General features: G+C 37.0%; 1 protein-coding gene across 1 annotated transcript in view; it reads right to left on the bottom strand.

Annotated features, from left to right (window-relative positions):
* The window catches only part of MMP16 (matrix metallopeptidase 16), a 182,767-nt gene that overhangs the window by 96,905 nt on the left and 60,785 nt on the right, over positions 1–25,077 (bottom strand). The window lies entirely within an intron of this gene.

Below are 25,077 nucleotides of genomic sequence, written 5' to 3'. Positions count from 1 at the left end.
AAGCAGCTGGCCAGGAGACAGGGAAGTAGGAGAGTCTGGGCCCACTTATAGGAAACTCCCTGATGACAGAATCCTCCTTTTCAAATGAAGATGGATTTAGTGCTGACTGTTTATGTTCTTAATTGTGTAGAAGTGAGAGGCAGAGGACATAGTCCCGATAACTGGAAGTTTTATGGATTAAAGCCAACATCTTAAATACACTTGGAAAATAGGCGCTCTCACAGCACTCTGAAATATGCTCTCCTTTTGAGGCAATGTTTAATAAACTAGAAATTGCAGTCATCCAGTGTTTCTAAGCATTCTCAAAATTCAGCCTATATGGGGCACACTGCAAGACTTTTGAAGGGATGAGACCATTGATACATATTTAAAACTATCCTCAATGGCTTCTCATCTGAAGCTCACTATACGGAAAGGTACATAGAAGAGTATACAACACACTTAAATTCTATTGCTACAGCCTCCCTCCTCCCAGTGACAAAGTACCTGTGACCCCCCAAAACTGATCTTCCTTTCTTTTTTTTTTTAAGAGCAAATAAACGAACAAATAAAACAAATCAATTCAGACACCTTTCTCAAATGTATCACACCTCAGTTTATGGCTTCTGGATTGTTACATTAATGAATGTTAACGACCCATTCTCCCCTTAGAGTGTATTGCGAGATTTATCTGCTTCTGGGTTATCACTTTCGGGTTATCTATCTGTATAAACATACTGTTTATACACATCCTGACACCAAAGTAYGTAGTTCGCGATTCTCAACCTGAAGTTTAGTTTTCAGAGCCAACCTGTTCCGGCTCTGTAGCAGGTTTACCATGTTGGTAGTACATTCCCAGTTCACACAAAGGAAAAACTAAGTTTGGGTTAAGCATCTCGGAATGGATCAGTATGGCAATTTTATTATCCATTGAACATGGCTGAGTATCTGGCTCAGGGCAAACCAGATATGAACCTAGRATCACAGATACGCAAAATCTTCAGGTTGTGAGTTCAGATACTTCCAATTTAAACAGATTTAAACTGTACCCCTAGAGTGCAGGTCACACCCAATGTCAGCAGTGATTGTGAGCTCCACACAACGGGGAGATGCAGTACAGACAGCATGAAGACAGCCTAACCTCTGTTGCCTTAGCACACTGTCTCCACATACAGGCATACAGAATTGCTTGGCAGGCTTATGAGGCTGCTTATCATCACTCAAAACAACACCCGCTGTAGCATAACTGGAAGAGATGGGGGGATGCAGTTACAATTTACCAAATTTATCAGAAGCAGAAGTTTTGGTAACTTTAATTAGAAGAGTTGTAAGGATAGACAGAGACAGAGAAAAGAGCTTAGGGAGTACAGATCATGAAGAATGGTAGAGGAGTCTTTCAGGCAAACTGAATTAAGTACAGTACCACTGCAGACATAAGGGAAAAAGAAGAGAGCTGGCTYAGTAAAAGCAGAAGAAGACTATATAGCCACTTCTTTAAAAACTTCACTTAAATGGAGGTACCTGATAGTCACTTCCTATCATTGAACTGAAGAAGGAGACAGCTTGGGTCTTTCCTCAGCCTTCAAAATAGCAAGTAGAAGACAAAGTCATCATACTGGAAAACCAGCTGACACTTTTTCTTGAAAATTCAGACAAATTGGCCTCCAAGCCATTTAACTAGTGAATGCCTGAGATGTGAGCTCAGATATTACATAAATACTACTGTGTTCTGAGAAAGGGTCATACARCAAGACATAAGACAACAAATCTGGTTGCTGGTTTATTCCTTAGTTTTCCCAGTCTTTTACTAATAAATTTTAAAGGAAGTTGGTTCARTGTGCCAGATATAACTCAAAAATACCCCTAAGATTCCATTGCATATAGTACAAATGTTGGTAAATATGAAGGAAAAACTTAAGTTTAGAGTGCAATCCAAGGTAGATATGTGAAGAGAACAATAAAGAGAGGGGGAAAACACACAGAATGACACAGCACAGCAGGAGAATAAATGAAAGCTTTGCATTTTTGAGACAATCATGCTAGAGAAATTATGACAAGAATTTCCCCCTCTTCTTCCTCTACTGAAATTAGATGTCTCCCTGCCTTAACACACTTCAGCAGTGTTAATGCAATCTTGGCAAGAAACTCTATTTTCAGAAGCTATCTATTACTCTGAGAAACCCATCTATCATGGAACAAGAAAATAGTGAAGTAGACTCATCTAGCATGTAATATCTGGGATAGCAACAAAGACACTTTACACAACCTCTGAAATTGGTGATATCTCCCATGCCTTTCTACCCTTTAGGATGATAAAAATATTGCTACTTCAAGTGGAGTTTTTAGGCAGCACTTTCTCATCCTACTACAGTCTGACAGCAGCCTTTTACTACAGCCATGACAAATAAAGCTGGAAGACAACGGGTTCCACCACCTCCACCTATTCCGGTGCTTTATTATCCTACTACTGTGATGTTTGTCTTAAGAGTCAAATTTCTCTTGTAAATTAAGTCTGTAACCTCTCACCTCATCTGCTATGGGTGAGGAGAAATGGTTATTCCTTTCTCCTGTGCAGTTGCCTTCTTTCAAATACATATCTCAACTCTTATGAGTCAGTCTTTCTAATCTTTTTAAAATAAACTTAAGAAAGTCCATCTGTCTAATCCCAGAGACTTTTGATTGTTTATATTAACCTCTTGGAAACTAGAAGCTAAAATCTGTCTTTACTGAGTATGTGCTTGCACTAGGTTTRTACAGTGGTTCCTATTGTTAGCACTGGAGTTCAGCAGAAAAGTTTTCAAGGCTTTCAGAAGAATATAGACACTGAAGCATTTAATTTTGGAAAAAAAAAACACAGAAACAAAATTAACCTAAAATTATTTTTTCCTCACTATTTGAATTAAGACTTATGTCACATTTATCAAGACATTTTAAAATGGTAAAACACTCCTCTGCACCTGCTTTCTCCACCAGACAAAAATCTCCACATAATTCTAGCTCTTCTTTTTTAAGAAGTCTTYGACTTAAGTCTAAAGAAAAAGATAACCCATAGGTGATGAAACCTTGTGAAATACTGAAAGTTTGCTGGGAATCTGCCACTCCTACAGGAGTCTGTGGAATTTGCAAGTGCTCAGCATATGCCATTCAGATTTTGGATGTCACTGACTAGATGCCTTTTTTTTTTTTTCCTGACATCATCATGAAAACATCTTTTCATCTTGATTTGCAACTGATACTAACAGTGGACTATCTGACTAAGGAGTAGATGCCATTTTGTTTGTCACATCTCTATATCCTCCAACCTAAAGGACAAAATATAGGATAATTTAATAGGTATTTAAAAAATGAGACTTCAGTGATCCAGATCTTTGCTAGTTTAGGAAAAAAAGAGTCGTCTCAAAGACAGTGTATTGACTCCAGATTATCAGTAAGACTCAAGAACTCAAGATACATAGAATTATGTATCATAATTAAAGATGAAGCAAGAATATTATGAAGACAATCAGAGTTCAGAGAGCTCAGTAACTTCTAAGATAGAAGAGAATATATCAAGGAATTATTAGTGTTACTGAATGACAGTACATAATATAAGCTACAGTATATTTATGTTCTATAAACCTGAAAGCTTAGTAAATCAAACAGTCTAATAAAGCATGGACCAAAACAATTTCACAAACACCCTCAGTAGTGCAGCTACATGTCATTATTATTCATATATTCCTGTTCCTTTTTTAGATTTTTCATGAAAACACAAATTCTATTGGTGCTCAGTAAAAATGTGACCTGATTCTCACYCAACATCAACAGGATTTAGCAGTTTAAGTGCTGATGTCATTTTGAAAAAGGAAGAGAGATTTTTATTATGCTATAGATAAATAAGCTAACTCCAGAATTAGAAGCACCATAGCTAGGCTATTACCCCATGTAGGTCAATTTATGATATACTTGGCTAATCTGCAGTTTCAGACCTAAATTAGTATCTGCATTATATTTTGTCTTGGGACATACCAGCTTGTTACTGATGCTTTGATACCTCCAGAAGCAGCTCTGCACAGCTCTGGTGTTAACAGAGCACTTCTGAAACTGTTGTAATATGCCTAGCATTTGAGGAACACATCAATGAAATTTTTTTGTATTCAACCGTGCTTTTCTCCTAATGATGTTGTAATGTTGAAAGTTGTTAACAGCTAATGGTGTGTTTTAATCAGAGGCCTAACTGCTGCAGTTAATACTGACTTTCCAGTGACAACCTGAGGAGATAAACCAGAAACAAGTATTTACACTGAGCAGTATGGTGAATTTTCTGCTGTTTTTCCTACCTATTAACCAGTTACCAACCAACCAGTTCCTACCAATTACACTAGTCGATGATTGTTTCCTCTTTTAAAAAGAATACACTTTGTATGTGAATTCACAGAATACAGAAGATGATAGGTATTTTGGGTAAGGTATTGATTTGGTGAAAAAATTCCTTAGCTAAATACTTCTCCAAAAATAGCACATAACAACACACATTTGAGGAGACTTTAACCTAGTCTATGAGAAATAACTCTGAAATATGAATAAGAATTATAATAGTTAACAAAACAATTTAATGGTTATGCTAGGTTTACTAGCTATAGTTATAATCTGATATAACTGATCTTTAACAGCCAAAAAAGAGCCTGCATCCTCCGAATGCATTAATCTGGAATGCCTCCTAGCTCACAAACAAATTCCATTCTTGGAAATTTTATGGCAAGGTGGAAAAGGTTTTAAATGCCCAGAATAGTCTTCAAACCAAGCAACTGTCTTGTTTGTTACTGGGAACATGTTGGAGAAAAAAATAATATATGTACCTACTTCAAAGTTAGTTTGCAGATGACCCAGCTCTTCCTAACCTAGAAACCGACCAACTTCTTTTTTGTGAATTACTGCATCAAACCCCCGAAATAATTTAGCCCTTTAGGTGTGTTGTGGTGTTGGCATAGCCTGAGACACATCAATGTCTGTAAACTTTAATGTGGATTGCAGAACTTGTAACAAGGACTAAATAACTAAAAAGTCTGTGGGATGTCTATGTTGCAGACTACAGAGTCCTGAGCTGCACTACTGGAAGTACTAGCAGAGGTGAGACCACCATGAGCCAAAGAAAAGGATAAATTAGGCCCCACTGAGTTCAGTGCTGCTAGAGCTAGCTAGCTAATTCAAAAGTAGTTAAGCCATTTCCATAGTTTTAATGCATATATGCTTATAGTCTCTCCTGCGTTCCTGCAACAAAATGGAAGGGAAATTAAATATTCTTATTACGTGACTCTCTGAGAGTTCAAAACCAGAGTTGACAGTAGATGTTCTTGTATGTCTTTTCCCATGTGAGGTCAGGAGAAAAGTGTCAGAGTCTGCAAATTTCCCTTGCAAGTGTACAGTGACACAGAYCATTTTAAAAGTGAGAGATAATTCCATTGCAAGAACCAAGTGTGTCCCTAAGACCAGGCCAAGGTCTCCCGCATTAGTAACTTGAACCAAACTCAGACTCCAAGGAGAGAAAAGTAATAAGGCAAAACATATCCAAGATTGCTCACGGTTTTCCTAATACTTACTATTCTATGCCTGTTTAAGAATAAAATAATGCATATATAAGTACTTCCTATCCAATGTCCTTTGTTCTTACTGCTTTTGAGGTACTTTGGTTTTTCTGTGCACAAATGTGGCAGGAAAGCAAAGTGGGTAAAAGAGTAGCCAGAAGCTCTGGGACAGAGCTGCTTGCCAGTTCCAGACAGGCGAGTCCTGCTATATGTGGCAGACCCTGGATCTGCATTTAGCATGGTGTTTGAGAGATGCTAAAATATGGGATCAGGATCAGGTTCAAAGGCAGGAGTCACATTGCTCATTCACTACTTCTACGGAGTGTCTGTACAGACAGTGGGTTACTGTTATAATAGAGCATGACACAAATTCATGCTCTAGAAAATCTTTGTACCATATGACCTGCTCATTCCCCATAAGAGTATATAAATTTATAGCTGACTAAAGAACGTCAATCTTTTTCATTAACTGCTCAGGAAAATTTTCTCCACTCATTAATAGCAATCTCTGCAGAAGACTGAATCCAGACCAGTAAAACACCTCCACAAATAAAACTAACAGTTCTAGTAAATGTAAACACTCCCTCATAGAGCACAGGTTAAGGGATACTATCCTTCTTATGGCTTATTGAAATTTCTGTAGCTTCCCGCATTGCTAAGGATGCTGTGGGTTGAATAAATTGGCTGGGTAAGTCAGGAGTGGTTCACAGAAAATTTTGAAACTTCTGGACTGAAGCCCCCTAAACTGTAATATCCTGAAAACTTGCAGAATCCTGTTCAYACTGGCTTAAACCATGTAAAAGTCACAAAGGGACTAGAAATCAAGATAAGTCATTACTGGGATTTTTATGTCTTTTTTTCTCTAAGGTCAGTTTTAACCGTTACTCTATAATTATTCCAGACTCCTTCTGAGATGGTCAAATGAAAGTATATAAATTTTTACTGCTTACAAGAATCCCAGATTGAAGTGAATATATATTTTAGGTAGTACAGAGAAAGGTCCATAGGTGCATACATGAGTCTGTCCTGAGGCAATTTGGCTAAGCGTGTACCACTTGATAATTTCATTTACAGTGGCTTGATTTTCCTTCAACAGACACTCTCCTCATGGAGAAGGGGGGAGCTTTATTTGGTATTACAACTCACACAGTTGTATCACTCCAAGATTCTCACACCTGTGTCACTCCAAGATCTCCAAAGTAAGAAGAATAGTAGATGCCCAGGAGGAAAAACATACCTACATTCCTATATTGTGGGCACTGCTCCTAACAGGAGGATAATAAAGAAAAGGATTCACAGAGGATCAGGAATATGGAAACACTAACTGTTAGTATTTACACTAAAGACAGATAATTTTCTAAAACAAGCAACAGAGTCCCAGGGTGCTACACAGAACAAACTTCACCAGAGATAGATATTATCTAGTTTAATGTGAAATGAAAAAAACAGTAAGGAGACATTGAAAGTTTCTGCGAAAAGAAAGGATGATACACAGAGCAAAAGAAATACAGGGAGATGTTCTATGTACATACAAAGAGTGTTGAGTCATTTAATCTTTTAAATGAGATAAAGTAGAAAAATAATGAGTAACTCTAAATAATCACCTAAAGACGCTAGGAAAAAAAGAAAAAAGAGAGGTGATAGAGAAAATAATTTATCTGGCAGGATGTTGCAAGACTAGGGGAGAAAGTCCTCATGTTTGAAGATGAAAATCAATCCCAGAAAGTGTAATTCTCCAAAGAATTTTCTTTCCATACAGTTTATTCAGTAATGTATTTTTTAATGAAATGTAAGCTAAGGAAGAACTTGGGTGCAATTTTGTTTGTCTGACAGCTATGCAGTCTGGTTTCTGGAATATATTTTGCAAGAACTATGGTCTATTTCTCTGCTGACAAACATCCTAATGTCAGGTATGGAAGTTACCTGCAAGACTCRTAAACCTCCAGTCCCTATAAGGTTCATTTTATTTGTTACTGTCATCCTTTTACTTCTCCTTTTTGCCTTTTTCTCTCCCATTCTGACAGGCTCCTCTGCTTGTGTGCTCCCACCTGGAGTATCCCTAGTTTTTGGTAACTTTATGTTTCTCTACCTGTTCATATTTTTGTGGCTTGCTATTTAAAACTGTTTGTAGAGCTTTTCATTCAGTTGCCTGGATCCCAGGCTCTGGTCAGGTCAAGGACATGATGATATATCAAGAATAAGCCATGAGGGTGGAGTCTGAATGATTCTGGTTCAGCCATGGGTCCATCACATGTTCCTGGAAAAATTAGCTGCCTTTCTTGGCAGCAGAGATAAGAACATGTGAGTCAACTTTCCAAACTTTCCTCTGCACAGAGTTACAAGAATCCAGACAGGGCTTGGAACATGGAAAATGCTGTATAAATGCAAATGTTATTTGATGATGTCTCAATGAAGGCAAGAGTTCAAAGTGACTTTCATCACACTGCAGAAGATTACATCAAGTTTAGGGACATACCCCATCTTGTTATTGCCTTGGTATCAGCACTTTTTTGATCCTCATAGCTTTGCATTGCCTCACCTGCAAGCTGATTATTTTGGTCTAATCCATATATTTCTGGCATTGTTTTTGATTGTGCTTACCACTGCAGCATTTGAGCGCAAAGTTGTTTCTTACATTTCACTACCTAAGAGTAAGCAGAGAACTCAACACCAACCAAAGAAACAGTTTGCTGCTTATCTCCTACAGCTTAGCACTTGCCTGGCCCTTTGTTTTTCATGTTTTAGATTCCACAAGAGTAGAGAGAGGTACATTTCCCTTCATACACACATGCTAAACAAAGCCATGCATTTTCATCATAAACTTGTAAAGATCGCTTAACTTCTCCGATCACCATCTTACAAACAACAAARAATCTCAAAGTGGTTGGCACTAGTTAGAAATGATCACAGACTTTTTAAGTAGAGAATAATCATTGCAGTCAATCAAGTACTTCAAGAGAGAGGCACTCACATCAATAAGATTTAAGAGTAATACAGGACTGGTCTTATAGACCATATAATCATTAGCATCATCATTTATACCAGACAAATAGAAACTGTATACTACTATAAAATCAAGGTCCAAAGTTGTGGTTATTTGGCATTAAGTTATATGCAGTTATGTAGGATATATGTGATATTGACACTATATTAAGCAAAAATACATTAATCAGTACTGCCTTTCTTTATAGGTCTTAAGGGAGTATTTCAAATTATCTTAATAAAATACTGAAACTTTGTTCTAAGACATTTACATAGGAAATACATAAATACATAATGTACCAACAGATGGTATTTTGCTCCTTTAAAAAGGCTCATGGGAAGGCAGCCCATTGTAATAAAATCAAAAGGTCAAGCTGCAAAGTTCCTTTGGGGAAATGATTATTCAAGTCATATCTGACATTTGGTATTTGAATCCACTAGGTAAAATAACTACTGTTACAGTTTATGAAGCTTTAAGTTTGCATCAGTAAAGTAGGTGAACTGCAAGTTAAATATCGAAAAGAAATGTTACTAGGCCAAACTTTTTTTTTTTCTCAATACCATATATACTTAGTTTTCTTCTTTATAATGTTTTTCTCATTTTATAGATATAAGTAAAATAAAATTTTGAATCAGAGATACATTCATTAAGTCCCTATAAAAATATTTCTTGTATTGATATTTATATCTTGAATAGTCTCACATTGTGGATAAAATTAGGTTTGCACTAAAACAAATGAACATGAATGTAATAATATATTGTATATATTTTGGGGGTTTATATTGCATGATTTTCTGAAGACAGCTCTACATGCAAGATTGCAGGTAAATTCATGCTGTATTGCACATAAACTGTGTTTGAGAGACCCTGTCGGAGGAAAAAGAAAGAATAGGCTACATTAAAGTCAACAGCAAAGTAGCCTTAACTGAATCAGATAAATGTTATTTTTTTGAATGTTACCTCTTGTTCCGTACACCTTTTCAACAATTAAGATGTCACCACTATTTGCAGTACAAGCACAGTATATCTGTTTCCTATGGTTAAAAAAATCTTTTAAATACAAAATGATAATAAAACTACTTTTAAGCTTTTTTTTGTGTTGTTGTTTTCTGTTTTTCAAAGAAGWCAGTTAATTAAAATCTAAACTTTAAACAAACTGTGTATATTCTAGGTGGATATCATTCCGTAATTTAGAAATCCTTCTTTTTTAGAATCAGATTGGTATAGGATCGGTGTTATTTTCAGTACTATAATGGTCCTTTGAAAAATATGATTTCTGTTTTTTCTGCAGAAACCTGCAGACAGAAGATGGACGTGGATTTTATAAGACACATAAAATTTACAGATAATATCAAATTGTTGCTTCCCCAAGAGCCAGGAAGAGAATTCAGAGAGCATAAAAGGATTCCCAAAATTACTTTTTTGGTCCATATGGAAGAATGAAAAAAAAAAGACAGACTTGTCAATACTGTGACGTACATCTCCTGATGTAGTCAGGAGTTAGTCCTGATGCAGTCCTCATAACTTCTGCAAAGTGGCCTTAGAGCTAATGCAGGAGGAAGGAAGTATAATCCTGGAACCTACAATTTCCTAGGAACAATGCCTCCAGGTTGAGAGGAAGGAGGGCAAYATTTTAATTCAGCCACTTTCTTCCTGTTCTGCAATGAGCACATCCCATGTAGCTAAGTAGTAACTTTATCCGACCAGAAACTGTAGAGATGAATAAGAAAAGGCTATACAGAAAAGAGCTTACTCTCTGTTCCGTCCTCTTTTAATTTCTGACTTATTTCCTGGTTTGAAAAGTGTCTGTCCAGCAGAGAAATTTGCATGGGATATTGACCTGCAATCGATGTTTCTCACTTTCATTTCCAACCCTTCTCCAGGAAATGCCCCTGGGAGACCATGACTCTATCACAGGGAGGGTACTGATCAATTAGAATCTAGCATTGCATTTTTACATGCCTCCTTCTAATGATTCCCTTTGATAATTTATGCAAATAACACTTGTCTTATTTTCCTCTTGTACATGTAATTCAAATGGAGCCATGCAGTGCTCTACAACTGAAGAGATAACAATACTGGATAAATATTTGTACAAGAATTTTTAATCATCTTCAGCAATTCCCACATATTTTTCATAAATTCTGCTCTGATATGCATTGTAATAGGTCAGTAGAGTAGCTTTTCTCTCTAGAGTTCAAATCTTATATTTAGTAGCAAGAAAAAAGTGAATTTAGTAAATTGTCCTAGTGATGAGTAAAGCTTCCAAAGACTAAGTGATGAGTTCTTTACTTCAAAACCACTACAGAATCTGTCATAACTGACTCCAGCAGCAGATGTTAAAGTGAAGTAAATTGACAGGAAGTGTATAGAAAGCTGTCTTGTTTGCTATAATAAAGGTTCTATCAATTCTGAAATAAAACACTCCCTATCTATTAAATGATCTCTGTGTAGATCAGTGATGGAATATGACCAGCTCAGGTTAGCTGTATTAGCCTTCTACTTCCATAAAGCTAAAAAAAGTTGTCATATTTCACTTGATAAGTAAGTCTATTTTGCTCGCAGTACTCTTAACTAACCAGCTGTCTGTAATCCTTCTACAAGTAGCAGAAAGATTGCATATATTTCAGTACATCTGCAACTCTCCTTTTYATGTCATCCTCTAAACTCTATTTTTGTTAAAGGGCAGAATTACAAAAATAGAAGGGGGAAGGGGAAGTGGTGGATTGATGCAAGTGAGGGATGTGACAAGGTGATTCCTGCAGGCAAAAAGGCATGTACAGTAATTGCTTCAAAGCAAACCGCGAGACTATCTTTTATTAGTTCCCCTATGGGCTACTGTCATGTGTAYTGTAATTTAAAAAATGTAATAGAACAAGCTAATTGTTCTATTCAGCTTTGCTTAATAAGGACCTGATGCTGTGAATTGCTGAGTACCCTCAATAGCCCTAAGTTCCGGTGGACGCTTAGAGCATGCAGTAAAGTGTCTCCAGCAACCAAGACCTATCCATATTTTTTAATACATTAAACCAAAAAAAAATTTACTATAAAATTTATTTCCTTACAGTGTAACAGCTTAGACATTGTGGGTTTCTTTCTGTATGCGTACATTATTTTTCTGGATCAAGTATGTGGGTGGATTTAAAGAAGATGAAAAGGACATGGAAAAAATTATATGTGTGTTTTTCTTTTTTTTTTTTTTTAAGTGGCATGATCTTTGACACAATTAACAAAGCTGACATGCAAAACAAGCAATCTAGTAAATTTTTGAAACAGCAATTGCTAAATAAAAGTAATGGGTTTTGTATTCTCACAGTAATGTTATTAGCATGCTACTCCTGTGAACATTATGTTTATATATCCTAAGCATTATCTCATTTGATATTAATTTGCTTTTAGTTTAACCTAAGTTATTTAGACTTCATCTACCAAAAACTACAGGAAAAATTAGAGCTGGGATAACCCCATTCAGCAGCTAAGCCCAAATTTCCAGCAGTATGCATGTATTTTTGCATAGGTCTAAGCTGCAAATGAGAACAGCTTTTGTATGCATGAACACTAAGGATTTTTACAACTGTTCATCTGTGTGTTTATACATAAGCTTAAGAAAGAATTATACATTTTTGTAGTTTTGGTCTTTAGAACAAGAAAAAACACCTTAGTAGATTGAGTTAGCAATTATTAATAGGCAAACAGAATATTTGTTTTCTCAGCTCCTAGCAGCATAAAGGAGCACAGTAAGTTTGGTTATACTGCAAGGGGAGAAAAAGAAAGGAAAAAAAAGGGAAAAGAAAGAAAAAGTTTTTAAGCAATCAAATATAAAAGGGGAAAGGGTTAGGAGTCAGATAAAGTCCTGTACCTTGCAAACATTAAGTTCACCTCCAGATCAAGGTGCCTCAGAACTGCAGCTGAGGCACCAACACCCAAAATGCCTCCAGTCTGGGACACCTCTACAATAAACAAACAACAGATTAAGACTGGCATATGGTGTAAAGATGATAGGACATGTTGTTGAAGCCTACGCTATCCTAAGACAGAATGGACATGCAAACCATTTCCAACTGAGATCTTCAGATAGGTGGTGGACGTGGTGTAGTACTCTCTTTCCCTCATTTTGCTGAAATTTTCTGCATGACAGCTGAAGTAGAGCATGTTTTAGACCCTTGGCAATATTATTTTTTATGTGTCACAGTGAGGCAAGAGTTAGCAATAGGTTTTTGCATTCAGTTTGAGGCTATCTGTATGAAAACACACACCTACATTATAAATTTCATATTACCAAGTGCCACCTCCTTTTTCACATTAAAATTTTGTAATATATTTTCATCATATCTATTCCAAGATTCATATTTTTAAACTACAAACATTTACAACATATTTTTTCTGTAAGTAAATGCTTACACAGAAGTGGAATATTTCTTATTTATGCAATCTGATATTTAATTTGAGAAAAGTGATGCTTAAAAACTCTTTTTTAGCAATGAGCATTTCATGTTACTAAAAAGCAGAAATAGCTGGAGTTTCCTTCTAACTTTGGAATGCTCTATGAGGTCAGTTTTTTAAGTAATAATAGCATTATAACTCAACAATCTAACTTAGGTTATTTTTAAAGGCCCCTTAAATGCATCATTAGGGCTCAAGTCTTCCTTACTTTAATAGTGAATTTAATAATGCAGCTGTTCCCTGAACACAGACTGATGGAAAGCTGTCTTCCTGAATCTGTAGGAAGTGCTTGGCTGGTCTTCATGGCCTTTTAAGGAGAACAGAGATATGAACTCTAATGAAAGCTGTGAAAAATCATATTGATTTCACGCTGCTATTGCTGAGAACGTTACCTGCAGCAGTCAAAGACTAGAATTATTCACCAGGGATGTAAATGGAGGCTTAGAGAGAAAGTGACCTTTCTTTTCTCTCTTCAAAGCAGAAAATCTGGAGAAGCAGTGAAGCTGCTTACATCCTTGATGCAAAAGAAAGTTCTGCTAGCTCACAACTACTGAAGGACAGAGCTTCAAAGTTATCAAGCACCTATTAGTCAGCAGTAGATTTGAAAGAGAGGAATTCTCTGGTGAGCCCTAAGACATCCCCTATAACTACTAGGACAGCTATAACCACCTTTCCCGCAGTTGTTGAGGAATCTTTAGTCACTGAAGCATCTCATTTGTCCTCTCCGTGAAGTTCTGCACTATGACTCTCAGGAACCTGGCAGAAAACTGGAATTTTCTCCTCATTCATTTTTACTGATATAAAGTGAGATATGATGACATAGTCATATTGCCAAAAGGTAGGTATGGCTAATGAAATGAGAGAGTTTTTAGTGAGCAGTATTTTTAGAGGTATCAAATTTAACTGATCTCTACTTCCCTATCCCCTCCCTCCCTCCAGAGCAGAAATGCAGCCTTGTTTCAGCAATGAATTTGTTTTGCAGATGACCTAAAAGCAAAGTAAGGATGAAGAATCTGGTAACATCAAAAACTTTTAGCAGATTGTATGTATCCATGCCAGGAACATCATCTCGACTACATAAACTGAGGCATGATAAGTCACTGTAAAAATTGTGCTTTTATTTTTGTAAGTAATTATTAAAAAGGCAGACTAGATAAGAATGATATGGAAAATGTCACAGTGAATTGCCTTAATGTTACTACACTTTCTCTCTTACTAAAAACTCACTATTGGACAATTACAGATACCTGGGTTAATTCATTTTCATCACATCAGTTTTTGTCAGACATAATTTTCATTTCAAGACTTGCAGTCCATTTCAGCTGATCTCCAACATTTTTGAAAAAGTAAACAGGGGAACCCTGTTTAGCTTTTCTTATTCTTAAGGCTGGTCCTACTTAATCTCCTCCAACATGAAACAACACTGATACGGTCTCTTCCTAAAAGGCTTTCCATTTTCRAATTATTTCCCACCCTCTTCTGTAATTCTGTCTTTTCTTGATGAATCAAGTCCTGAGATGAAGTTGCCAGAACCTAACAAAGCCTATGTAAGAAAATAATACGGATTAGTACTGCATTTAATTATATTATAATAGTATTGCAATGATATTATATTATTTCACAATTTTAAAAATTGTATCTTTTAAACATCCTAGCATTTTCCTTTTTGCAGCACACTAAACAGATTTCACTGAGCTGTCCAAAATGATGCCCAAGTCTCTTCTCTCAGTGACTACAGTTAATTTAGAAATTTGCAAATTGTTAGAAATTCAAAATATCTTCTCTAGGGGTGGACAATACGCAGATCAAGGGCTTATGGGTAAAGATTAAGGGTTAGAGTAACATGGGTGACACTGTTGTGGGTGTTTGCTACAGGTCACCTGATCAGGAAGAGAAAGTCGATGAGGCCTTCTATGGACAGCTGGAAGTAGCCTTACAATCAGAGGCCTGTTTCTTATGGGGAACTTTAACCTCCTTGACATCTGCTGGAAGAACTCAGCAAGACACAAGCAATCCAGAACGTTCCTGGAGAACACTGATGATAACTTTCTGACACAGGTGATGGAGGAGTCAATGAGAAGATGTGTACTGCTGGAATCTGTACTAACAAACAAGGAAGAGATGGTTGGAGATATGAAGGTTGGGGGCAGCCTTGGCTGCAGTTACCATGAGATGGTGKAGTTCAGGATCCTGACAGGAGGGAGTACAGCAAAAAGTATGATCACAACACTGGACTTCAGGAGAGAAAACTTTGGCCTCTTCAGAGACCTACTTGGAAGAATCTCATGGGATAGGGCCCTAGAAGGAAAAGGGGTCCAAGAGAACTGGTTAATATTCAAGGATCACTTCCTCCAAGCTCAAGAGTGGTGCATCCTAATGAGCAGTTGAGAAAAGGGGGTAGAAGACCTGCATGGATGAACAAGAAGCTCCTAGCAAAACTCAAACAGAAGAAGGAAGTGCACAGAAGGTGGAAGTGCAGGCCACTTTGGAGGAATATAGGGACATTGCCTGAGTATACAGGGATGCGACTAGGAAGGCCAAGGCCCATTTGGAATTTAATCTACCAAGAGGTGTCAAGGACAGTGAGAACGGCTTATTTAAATATATCAGCAACAAAAGGGAGACTAGGGAGAATGAGGACCTGCTGCTGAATGGGGTGGGGGCTCTAGTGACGCAAACTGCACATCCACAAGTCAATGGGCCCTGATGGGATGCACTCACGACTGCTGAAGGACTTGGCAAACGTCATTACTAGGCCACTCTCCATCATCTTTCAAAGGTCATGGAGAACTGGAGAGGTGCCTGAGAACTGGAAGAAAGACAGTGTCACTCCAGTCTTCAAAAGGGGCAAGAAGAACAACCCAGGCCAGTCAGCCTCACCTCCATCCCTGGAAAGGGGATGGAGCAGCTCATCCTGGATCCTATCTCTAAGCATATAAAGGATAAGAAGATGATTAGGAGTAGTCAGCATGGATTAACCAAGGGGAAATCATGCTTAACCAATCTGATAGCTTTCTAAGATGGAATGACTGGCTGGGTAGATGAGGGGAGAGCAGTGGACGTTGTGTACCTTGACTTCAGTAAGGCCTTTGACACTTTTTCCCATAACATCCTGACAGGCAAGTTCAGGAAGTGTGGGCTAGACGAATGGACAGTGAGAAGTCCCTTCCAACCTCAAACATTCTGTGATTCTGTGATTTGTAKTACCTTATCAACACTGAATTTAACCTGCTATCTTTAATAAAATGACAACCATCCATTACAATCAACCCCTTCTGAGAATGGTACTATGGCACTCAGCAAATATCTCTCTAAAAACAAAATCAAAGTATCACCATAGTATAACTCACTTCTTAGATAAATCTGTAGAAAAAAATCCTGCAAAGAAAAGTAGCTACTGGAAAAACTTTCCAAGTTTGTAGGAAATATTCTTTTCCCTGGCAATYTGAAAATTGTGATGGATTTTTTTTTCCAAATGGATATGCTCTATTTCAAAGTAGAATTAATTCAGAGAAGTCCTACGACCATTATAAAAGCAGGATGATGTTCAACAGTCTTCTGTGGGAACAGTCCTCACGTTATTTTCTTCATAGAGGGGACAATCTTACCTATATAATCACCACAGCAGTAGCTATTGGGTTTGCAATTTTGCATATGTTTTAGAAAGCAAATGCCTGTTATCTTAGCCCCACAGAACACAAGTGGTTGCGACAGCTAAGCAGCAATGCTTATAGTAAGATTAAGCTGTATGGTTAAGAGATACAAGTAACAGTTTGGAAAGTCTGGTATTTGATGACTGTAGGGAATAGTGCAGAAGCAGAAAAGCAGCAGGTACCAACAAATAATAGGATATATACCTGCAGAAGGACTAGCATAGACCAGTAAGCTGTTAGAAGAAATTGGAAAATATTCATTTGGTATTAATGATCACTCAACTGATTTGTAGAAAAATTAAAAATCTGGGAGAAATGGCTTATAAGTCTGCTACTGAAGTGTGTGACGATGAATGTATAAATGCTTAATTTGTACATATAAGGTCTACACAGATGCAGGTGGAAAACATACATCTATCCCTTCAAACTTAACCAAATCCATTTTTTTGTCATATGATAAAAAAAATTTGCTCACAAGCTTGAAATAAGACATTTATTTTATTTATTTCTGTAGGGCACATAGGGTAGCTGAAATGTCAGGTTCTGTATATGTCACTCTTCATAATAGAACACTTGCACGGACTCTTGTCAAATTCTTACAACTAATCAGTGTGTGGAGAATATATAGAAATTGCTCTCTGTTCCCAATTTTGTAAAGGTTCAAGATATCGTCAAGTAGTTCACAGTGCAGTATTATAACAGAAATGGTTGGTAAGACCTTTTTTTCTCCCCCTGACACCAATTTTTATGTTCTCCTTTCCTTCTTAACCTTAAACTACTGAGAACTTGTAACTACCAGGGAAGCACCTGAAACCTCTCTGAACAGCTGTTTTGATCCTCATGTCACATATTGAAAATTTCATTTAAAACTCAGTGTCCTCAAACACAGCATGAAGATGGTACTTTCAGGCAATATTCTGCCATTCTTAGAAGCTTCCAGAGTATTCTGCTCCAGAAAGGCAGAGAGCCTAACTTYGAAATACTCAGACTTAAAACTGAATTTCTGTACAAGACAGGAAAAGTTTTATTTTATGGAGAAGTTAATTCACTAGAGCACAGACATGTACACATAAAACTTTAACACAGAATTTAGATTGCCTTAAAAATTAGATTCCCTGAATATTTCACGCTTTTAAAGCATCTTTTACAGCAGATCAGACTTTGCAAATCAGTTTCACGGAATATTTTACATTTTTCTTCTATCTGATATTTTCATGCTTGAAAGACCTGTAACTTGAAAATTATGAAACTCATTCTTTTAGAAGTAGAATAAACCAACAGAACGTGTGGAATACCGTATTCCCTTAGTGCAGTACTTCGTATTACTTTTGGAGACACACCACACACATTTTCCTTAGGTAGCATAGGCATTTCCCAAAATTCCTAGGATCCAAATGCAGATTTTTGGTATTCTAAAAGATATTTAGATCACAAAGGTACACATGAAAATGTGATGCGACCTGCATTTAAAACAGAAATAATGGAACCTTTCAAGCTAGCAGAATTTCCAAATAAGAAAACATTGGAAGAATGAAAATAATTTACGCTGCGTTCTATGAAGGGTTTTTTGATCTTCTTAGACCTGGTTCAAACCATTAGGTTTGATTATCCAAAGATCCTTCTCAAAACTTTCCATAATGAGGTTTTAAAATATAGATTGAATTGCATTATTATAGTAAGTTATAAAAGAGTTACTAGAATACAAATAATTTCTATCATGGATGTACTGTGTGCACACACTACACCGTATAGTCACTTGTGGACTTCTTAAAATTTCCATTTTATGATCTACCAAGAGTCAATATACACATATCAAAAAAAACCCCTCTTCTTTCATTATTAGAATTATGCAAGTGCAGTACATTTTTGGTTAATATTATATTTCTCTTGCCCTAAAGAGAATGAGCAATACTGGTGTAGAAATAAATGAATAAGACGATACTTAACATACATAGAAGAGCCATTTAGAGAAGCCAGAAGGATGTACAAAATATTAATAACAAGATAATGCCCTCTATAAATGATGGAATTTTGCTGGACGGTGTAACTATCATAACCTGCTACCCTTATGGAAAGCTCTGATGGGAATTTCTACAGAACTACACAAAAATAGAATTCTCTTCTGCTTGCTTATTTTGTTTTGCATATGTTCATTCATCTTAATGACAATGTCATGGTCATCTTTTGCATTACTGTCTAGTCTAGAAGATACAGCTTTGATCACACAAGATTTGGGTTCTAGGTTCCTTCCTGAAGAGGTTTAAATTTACATTCTCAATTCCCAAGGAAATTATACCAATACAGAGTCTCCAAGGAGACTTCTCAACAAATATTCAACTAGTGACCAAGCCATTCTCCTAAGAATATGGTGTGACAGGTTTTATACTCTGCTATTTGTGTATTTTAACAGAAAGGGCAATAAGCAGCCTTTAGGACCAGGACTTCTCCTGTTTCCTATTCTAACCACCGGAATGCAAAGCCATGCTCTTCCTTGCACTCTTCTATGTGGAGTTTTTTCCCTCACTTTTGGTGTGATTTCCACTAGACAGTAATATTTCTTCAGAGGGTAGAGAGTCTCAGCCTTGCCTCTCATACAAGGAAATGTGGCAGAGGTAGGAATGAGAACAGCCAAGAAGCAAAGTTCTATTTACAAGACCATTAAGGAAAAGTTGATGATCCCTCAGCCCCATCTACTTGGCAATACTTTTCAAAGAGCAYAGTGAACTCACTACTCAAAGAGTTAATTAACTTGATAGAACCTGAAGAGAGCAGATTTCATGGACAAATTCTCTCTTTCATATTTCTGAGTGGAATCTCAAGTTATTGCATATTGTACGCTGATAAACTCTATTCACTGTAATGAAAATGTTGATTCCTAACGTATTCTTGGATTCTTTTTTCTAGTCTGAGCACTACTGACACTCAGCTTAGTCACTTTACATCATCTTCTTTGCCTGGGTTCCTGCTCTTCACAAATGGTTGCACAAGACAGTAAACCGTGCAGTGAATGTGAGTATGAACTGTTTAAAAAGCATAGACTCAAACAAACTAGGAGAAAAGAATACAACCAAGGGAGGCATTCACCCTTTTGCTCCAACCTACAAACTTTTTAACCTTCTTCTGTGCCCTTACATGTAAAATTTTAAATGCATCTAGATTTTTGCAAAGTTGAAGATTGTAGGCATTACACAAAGAATAACATGGATGATAACACATAGTAACAAACCCAAATGTCCTCAAGTGACAGATTTAAGTCCAGAGAAGCATCTCAGGTGTAGACTGGAAAATCTAATAGTGGACTTGAACATGTACTCAGAATTTCGGTTTCAAGGAACAGATCATAATCTGAAAGTGCTTCTGCTTAAAATCAAAAGCCTGGAAAATTAAATCAAGGTCAGAAATATAACTTACTAGCTCAGGTGGAACTGCATACTGGTTAAGTATTATAAGTAAGTATTTCTTCTTTAAATATTTGTAAATAGATGCGCTTGGTTATGTCATGAAGGGATTTTTTTTTCCCAACCAAAACCATATTCTTGTACTGTATATTATCTATTACTAATCTGTAGAAAGATAAAATATACAAAAGATATATAAAATATGTATCTTCACACATGGTTGCCTATGACAGTATACCTTACAGAGACTGTAAATATGAACTGTTTAATTTTGGGCTCCCCAGTACGAGAGAGACATGGAGCTACTGGAGAGAGTCCAGCGCAGGGCTACAAAGATGATCAGAGGGCTGGAGCACCTGCCCTGTGAGGAACGGCTGTGAGAGCTGGGCCTCTTCAGCCTGGGGAAGAGAAGACTGATGGAGGATCTGATCAATGTGTACAAGTACCTGAAGGGAGGGTGTCAAGGGGATGAGGACAAACTCTTTTCAGTTGTCGCATGTGACAGGACAAGAGGCAACGGGCAGAAATTGAAGCACAGGAAGTTCTGCCTGAMTGTGAGGGGGAATTTCTTCACTGTGAGAGTGACAGAGCCCTGGCACAGGTTGCCCAGGGAGGTTGTGGAGTCTCCTCCTCTGGAGATCTTCAAGGCCCGCCTGGATGCAGCCCTGTCTACCATGCTGTAGGTGATCCTGCTGAGCAGGGAGGTTGGACTAGATGATCTCCAGAGGCCCCTTCCAACCTTACTGATTCTGTGATTCTATGAAAAAGAACATGACAATGAAAACAATGTAACAGTCTAAATAGAGTATGCTATTAAAACCACAACTGTTTTTTTTTTTTGTGTGTGTGTGTGTGTGTGTGTGTGTGTGTGTGCTAATAAAGCAACAAACACCACCAAGAAGCATGTATTTTCCAACTGGAATTACAGATGCACTCTACATATACTAGTCTAATTAAAATACTTTATTTGCATTCACTCTGTAGACAAATAGAAATGAATTATTAACTTCACAGTGTGTTTACATTTTCCTTTTACCACTGCTACATTAATGGCCTTACACTTTCAAAATAATTTTAATGACTTCACTTGACTGCTTATTATCTTTTGCAGGTAGTTTTCCTCCTATTCTGTTGCTTTAAAATGCCTTTCATTTGATAAAGCATATTTGCATTTCATTTTACTCTGACATTAAGTATTATTATTGCATATACTTGGGAGTTATTTACTACATATGAACAACACAAATTGACAGCTAGGTAGAATCTTTAAATTTAGTTAGGGAGTCTCTGCAAGTACAGTTCTTACCAGACATTTTCTTGCCATGTTATCAGTGACAAAGTCCATAGATCTACGTTACACCCAAAATACTATCATTTCATTGTAACGGATCCCAGCAACAATGATGTGGTTTTCATTTTCAGTGTTTTCCATCTTCACAACAAAATCTGTAAATACTTTAAAAAGAGGTCTTTGTTTTGCAGTACTCAAAGTTTCAAAGTAATGCTTTTAATATTGCTTGTAACACCCAATCTCTTGTTGATAACTGCACTTCAATTAATAAAATGAACTGAATAAAATAAAAACATTGTTTTTCACAAAGTCGTAAGTTTATGTGGTTTTTTTCAACACTCCATTGTGGAAATACAGAATTAAATGCAGACCCAGATGTCCTCCTTTGTGTGCTACAAATTCCCACAGACTTGCACATAAGGAAAGGCTTAGYGTAAAGCACATGAAAGTCATAAGTTTATTATCTAAACTGGATATTATTAAAATTGGGATTAAAGTGGCCTCACAAGACATTTATTCCTGTGAAACACTTAAGCGAGACAGTGAGCTAGAATCCTTGTCAATTGTTTACTGTCATTTTCATCAAAACTTGATAGATCCTCTTCTTAAATATTTAAGAGCATTTAAATTAACTATGACCAGTGTTTTGGAAAGACAGTTGTGATTTTAACCAATTTTGCTGGCAAACTTCCTGATATGCAATAGTATGACACATTATTTTGAGAGCTGTATTTCCATATAATAGCAATATAATGCTCTAGTTTTTGTAACAATCAGTCTATATTTTACTGACCCCAGATTTAAACCCAGTCTCAGTGACAAGGGATCTGACGAAGAACATCTAAGTAATGCCATTTGTGATGAGAATCTGATGTGTTCAGCTTTAGTAAGGTCAGTGCAGAAGGACAGTCTTGCTTGCAGCATCTATCACAGTGGAATTCAGCAGCTTGGATGAAGAAAATGCTTTCCTTTAGCCTGATCAATCACAGAATACCAGAGCAACTTCCTGAAATGCTGTGAACAAGCACAAACTTGTTTGTGAATATTGATTTTTCCTTGATGTTGTCACCTTTGAATCTGAATAAATGCCCAGTTTGGGAGAGCACTTCAAATCACTTGATACAGCAAAAAGAATGAATTAGAAAAGTTGTTAGAAAAAATACTTCAGGAAATAGTGTTCTCTTTAAATCGCAGCTTTTTATGAAGCTGCAAAGTATTTCTAAAAACATCTAGTTTTAACAGAATGGTAGGTATAAACTTGAATTCTTGTTACCTAGTTACAATTTTATTCAGCTCAACAACCTCCAAGCCATGAATCTACCACTTAACTGTTTTATTTCCTCATGAGTTATTCAATCCTTACTAGCTAAACAATGGCCTTCATCAACTATTCATACTTCTAGTTTAGAGGAACTCTTTCACCTTCTGCATGTTGCTTCAAAATATGGCAGAAGGATTTTTTTCAGCTTTTTTCAGAGTTCAATTTTTTCCCTGGACATGTCAGAAAAAATATCTACAGTAATCAGGCAACTTTTGAGTGTGGAAAGAAGGCTGGTGCTACTTTTTGGTAGTGCCAGTGTTGTAGCTATATGGATAATTACGAAAAATACAAGAAAGAACTATACACGAATATATGGATGGTTACAATAGGCCCTGTTCAGAATTAACGCAAATAATGTGGAAAAGAGAGTAGAAGTAACACTACAAAAGAAAAAGCTACAGAAGAATAGCCAGAGGCCTGTCGCCATCCAAATCCATATGAAAACACTGTTTGATTTCTATGGCAAAAGGCCTGGACTAACTCTAATTTGCTTCCCAACCAGCTGAAACTAGCTCTAACTGATCAGTCAGAAGCCTGTAAAACAGTATAAATGTGGCCCCACCTCTTTGGTTACTTCTCACTGTTGAGATAATATACAATGATAATTTATGTATGATGATAATTATTTCTTTGGCAGGACAGGACACTCATTAACATTGAATTCAAGAATGTATTTATTTCTTTAAATAGTTCATGCTCTCATTTTACTATAAACATAACTTGTTATGTAAACAGATTATATCTTCCAAAAGTACCACTTGCTCTTATTCTTTCATCCACATACAGTTGTTTCTCTTTTTCATTATATCGGCACTAAAAGAACAAATCATTAATAGCCATGTTTCACATCCTCACTAGGTAACTCCTGGTAAGTACTTTTGGGTTGCAGTTTACAGGTAGAAGTACAAATATGGAGTAAAATTTGAGTGTGATAAAGATGCTCAGACCTATGAAAGTTACTGCCGTAGAAACACGCCTGCAGAGGTTAGATTAGTCAAATGTATTCACGGGGAGCTTTTTAGGGGTTATCCCATCTCTCAGCTGTACCATAGTGCTACCATAGTGTTACCATAGCACTACCATAGTACTACCATAGTGCCATACAATACGCAGAATCTGCAGAAGTCGCCTCAAATTCCACTATTTATTCTAAATTCATTTTAAATAATACTTCAGAACAAGTCCTTCACACAAAATCTGTGATGCCATCTTGCATGCATGCTCATTTATTATCTCAAATTCCCAGTGGAATGGTAGGGAGAAAAAAATACCTAAGGCTGATCCACACATAGTAAAGTTCTAAGTATGTTTTACTTCATCAGTTGTGCCATAGGCTTCTTTAACCAAAATCAAGCACATGAAAACAAGACAATTACTGTTAATGTATGTAGAAATGCCTCAGAGGTCTCTGGCCAGTTTCTCTCAGTTGTGACATTTTCTAGTATGTCATTTCTTCTACATGAGTTTCCCTGTATAGTGAGTAGCAACTCATGCAAAGTCCATACTGGGTCACACACACACTTCAGAAGTCTCCTGCCCCACCTCCTCCTCTCATATGGCGATGGCAGCAGCAGACACTTTGTGCCAAACTCTGCACAGGTGCACAAAGAGGCATGCACTGGCTACCCAACTGCTGCTGTTCTCCTCTGTGGATAAGGCACCAGGCTATCTCTTACTACTATTTTACTATTATTGCATGCTGCTTTGAAACAGATAGTGTATGAGTTATGAAAAAATGTATACCACAGTTTGGTAATCCTTGTTTTGAAGTCAGCAAACTGTTGWGCTATATCCAGGACCAATTTTAGCTTGACAGCAGTCCATTGCTGAAGGTGAYGCAGCTTCATACTACTTATGGAAAAGTCTATATAGGACTATGCTCCTATAGGTTGTATTGCAGTGCTGCCTCCACATCTAACGTGCAATGATCATTACTGCAAGCAGCTCCCACTCCTATGCAAGTTCAATGCTTTCCAGATATTCAGGCTGAATAGTCACTCTTGCACACTTTTAAAGCATGGAATGTATTCAACCTTCCAATGCTGACAGCTTGCACCAAGCTCCCCCTACTCCCAGCTAGTAAACACACATCAGGCAGAAAGGCCAGACAAAAGAAAAACTGCTGCTGACCTAAAAGTCCTTCGGGACCGCAGGCAACCAGTGCAAGTCAAAGCACCACTTACAGCATTTTCTATTGCGCTCTGAGACTGATCTGTAAGAAACTAATGTGGTTTAAAGTCATTTTGCACCATCCACTACTTAAGATGTGCCAAGTACTACTTGGTCACAGCTGTGGCTCCAAACCAAAATAACTCTCATTTGAAAAAAACAAACACATACTTCACTTTCAAAAGGTAAGAGCTTCCAGATGGTACAATTGTCAAGGCAGATCAGTTTCTGATCCAATTCCAGCTACCTTGACAGTACCATCTTTAGTTCAGATGC

The sequence above is a fragment of the Rhea americana genome, unplaced genomic scaffold (genome assembly GCF_003343005.1).
Source record: "Rhea americana isolate MKP2758 unplaced genomic scaffold, rheAme1 scaffold_0, whole genome shotgun sequence".
NCBI classification, from domain to species: Eukaryota; Metazoa; Chordata; class Aves; order Rheiformes; family Rheidae; genus Rhea; species Rhea americana.
This window is presented reverse-complemented; position numbering and strand designations above follow the sequence as displayed.